Raw genomic sequence first — 3430 nt, 5'->3', positions numbered from 1 at the left:
TCTGGAGAAATACCTGTAATATCATCCAAAGAGTACCCCAATGCTTTTCTATACTTTCGCAATTTTGAAAGAAGCAAAGCGGTCTCCACATTATTCAGGTTAGCACAAATAATAACAGGATATGTGGAATTCGGTCCCAAGAATGCATACCTCAGCCCAGCTGGGAGGGCTTTAAGTTCCACCTTTGGAGCATTCTCCTCACTCCAATCTGGTTGGGAGGATGACGGTTTGACGGTTTTATCGGTGCCTGAGTCTTCAAGGCTGACATAGGCGACATGCTTCTCAATCGGTGAGGCTGAATCCAAAATCTCAGAAAATCCAACCACTTCTTGGTTCATGAACCCGAACTCACTCTCCCTTTGGGTCAATGCGACTTGTAGAGGATCATCAGTGTGCAACTCTTCATCCATTTCCTCCACCAGTTCAGTCAATGTATCAACCCAGAAAGTCTGTCCATCAATAGTCGGATTTTTCAGCACCTTCTCCACATTGTATCTCATCGCCATGTCTCCTAGACGTAAGTCTATATGCCCATTCTGTACATCAATCATGGCTCCAGCAGTAGCTAAAAACGGTCTGCCCAAAATGAGAGGATCTTTAGGTTCTTCTTCCAGCTCCAGAACTACAAAATCGGTAAGCACGTATCCCTTTCCAACACCAACAGGGATGTTCTCTAGTACACCGACTGGTCTTCGCACTGATCGGTCAGCAAGGACCAAGGAGATCCTTGTAGGTTTGTAGTTCGTCATGCCTAGCCTCTCAGAGACAGAGAAAGGCATTAGGCTCACTCCTGAACCCAGATCGCAGAGACTCTTCTCAAAAGTAAGTGATCCAATGCGGCATGGTAGAACAAATGCTCCGGGATCTTCACGCTTTTTAGGCATGACATTTTGTAGAACTGCGCTACACTCCTCATTGAGCATCAACACACCCCGCTCTAGGCTCATCTTATCGGTAAGAATCTCCTTCATGTACCTTTTAAGAGAAGGTACCATCTTCACCGCTTCAACAAATGGCAATCTCACATGTAACTCCCCAACAAGGTTCTTTAGCTTCTCGTACTCACGTTCTTTGATCTTCTGCCTTGGTCTGGATGGGTATGGAGCCTTAGGAACATAAGCAGGAGGCGCCACATACACCTCTTCAGGTTCAGAGGAATTTGGCTTCGTCGACACGGGATCGGTCGATCCAGATGGACCGGATCGGTCGATCTCCTTCCCCTTGGATCGGTCGATCTGTTCTTGAGATCGGTCGATCTCTTTCTCTTTCGATTCCTCAATCGTTTTTCCACTCCTAAGTGTTATAGCATTCACAAACTCCTTGGGATTCGTCTCTGACTTCCCTGGTAGAAATCCAGGTGCTGTTCTGCTGCTGGAGGCGGTTTGAGCAACTTGCTTTTCCAAAACTTTCAAATGGGTGTTCAAAGCTTCGAACTTCCCATTAAGCTCTCCATACATGTTATCCACCTTGGTGTTTATCTCTGCAGTGCTATTCTTCTGACCTTCTAGCACCATTTGCAGCATTTTCTTAATTTCGTTATCCTGAGAAGGCTGTGACGAAGAGGCATTTCCTTGATTCTGATAGTTGTTGTACTGCTGCCTTTGCTGAAATCCTGAGTTGCCCGAGTTGTTCCCCTGATATTGATTTCTGTTCTGAAATCCTTGGTTGAACACACTCTGGTTCTGATTCTGGTTCTGCCTGTTTCCTGCCTGAGGGTAGGACTGATGTTGTGGATTCTCCACATTGTTGCTTCGGTAAGACAGATTATTTTGCTGATTTTGATTCCATCCAAGGTTCTGATTGTAGCTCCCTGTTGTAGTTTCCTTGACCACCAATGTAGTTCACATCAGCTTGCATATCATCTGAATCATCACCAACAGTTTCTTGTGAAGAACGATAGCCCTGCTCCTCCACAAATTTCACAGATTTCTGATCTCTCTTGAGAAGCATCTCAATCTTGGCATTCAGCTCATCTATCTTCTTGGATTCATTACCAACACCCTTCTGGCTGGTGTCAAACCTTGACTTGCGGTTTGCTTTGCTGGATGACAGGTTGTTCAGCAAGGTGTAAGCTTCTTCAACAGTCTTGGTCATGAAATCACCATTACTTGCTGTGTCCATGGCATCTTGACTCTCTTCATGAACTCCATTATAGAAAATGTTCAGCAAACTCACATCAGTGTAGCCATGGTGAGGGCAGTCCTGTGTGTACTCCTTGAAACGCTCCCAAGCCTCATGAAAGCTTTCTGAATCAAGTTGCTGAAAGCTTCCAATTCTGCTTCTCAGATATGTGGACCTTGACTTGGTGAAGAAATGCTGTAGAAAAGCAGCTCTTGTCTCTTCCCATGTAGTAAGAGATCCTGGAGGGATGGACTTTAACCATCTGATAGCTTTATCAGCTAAGGAAAACGGGAACAACCTGCATTTCAAAGCGCCTTGAGGAACTCCATTATGTCTGCTGGTGTCACAGACTCGCTCAAAATGCTCCAAGTGATACATCGGGTCCTCAGACGGGTTTCCATGAAACGGATTTTTCTCCACCAAATTAATGAGACCAGTCTTGATCTCAAAGTCTCTTCTCTCAATGGGAGGTGGGCGAATCCCAGAACGATCGGCATAGAATGCATCTGGTGTATCATAATGTGCAAGCGTCATCCTAGGCATGCCATAGTCTCCAGCCTGTTGTCTTGCAGCTACACCAGCCTGCTGATTATCACCAGCATTGTTGCCTTCTCGTTCATTTACAGGAATTGGATTTTGCGGGTTGTCCTGAAACTGGTCTTCTTGGTGTTCAGCCATTTCAACCTCTTCAGCGGACTCAAGTCTTTTCTTTTTCACTTGTCTCTCTAGGCGGCCGAGCTCTAACTCCAAAGGTATTAAATTCGATGATCCTTTGCTTCTAGTATGAAATCCGCTCATTCACCTGAAAACACAAACAGAAAGAGAAAGACAGAAACATTAGACAAAATAAAGAAAATGCTATAGTCTTAAACTGATCATTAACTCTAGGGTGACCAAATGGTCCCCGGCAACGGCGCCAAAAACTTGATGTCTCGAGTTTTAACCCGATTATCTAACTGCAAGTGCACAGTAAAGTACGCAGTAGTAATACGGGATCGAATCCACAGGGACCGATGATCACACGTAGAGTTGCAGACAAGTTAATAGCTACAGCGAATCAAGATATATTTTTGATGGTTTTTGTTTAATTTTCTCTAGTGTCACAAAGCATAAACAAGCATGTAAAAAGATGATTTAAACGAATTGAAAACTATTTTAAAACAAACGTTGGGCATTGGGAATTCTCAGGGATTTCTTTTTAATCAAGATACAATTAATGGCAGACACAGGGATATATTAAGAACCGTCTAGAACTCAAACACGATATTAGAATTAACCTACTTCCGTAGCGCTAATTCTCTATGTTATA

The 3430-nt window shown here is 44.0% G+C and overlaps 1 non-coding gene across 1 annotated transcript; it reads left to right on the top strand.

Annotated features, from left to right (window-relative positions):
* Positions 1-2182: 2182 nt before the first annotated feature.
* LOC125593648 lies at positions 2183-2289 on the top strand. Its single transcript, XR_007329548.1, has one exon. It is a non-coding gene; the product is annotated as a small nucleolar RNA R71 (small nucleolar RNA).
* The last annotated feature ends 1141 nt before the right edge of the window (positions 2290-3430 follow it).

Source organism: Brassica napus, chromosome C9, assembly GCF_020379485.1.
Source record: "Brassica napus cultivar Da-Ae chromosome C9, Da-Ae, whole genome shotgun sequence".
NCBI lineage: Eukaryota > Viridiplantae > Streptophyta > Magnoliopsida > Brassicales > Brassicaceae > Brassica > Brassica napus.
This window is presented reverse-complemented; position numbering and strand designations above follow the sequence as displayed.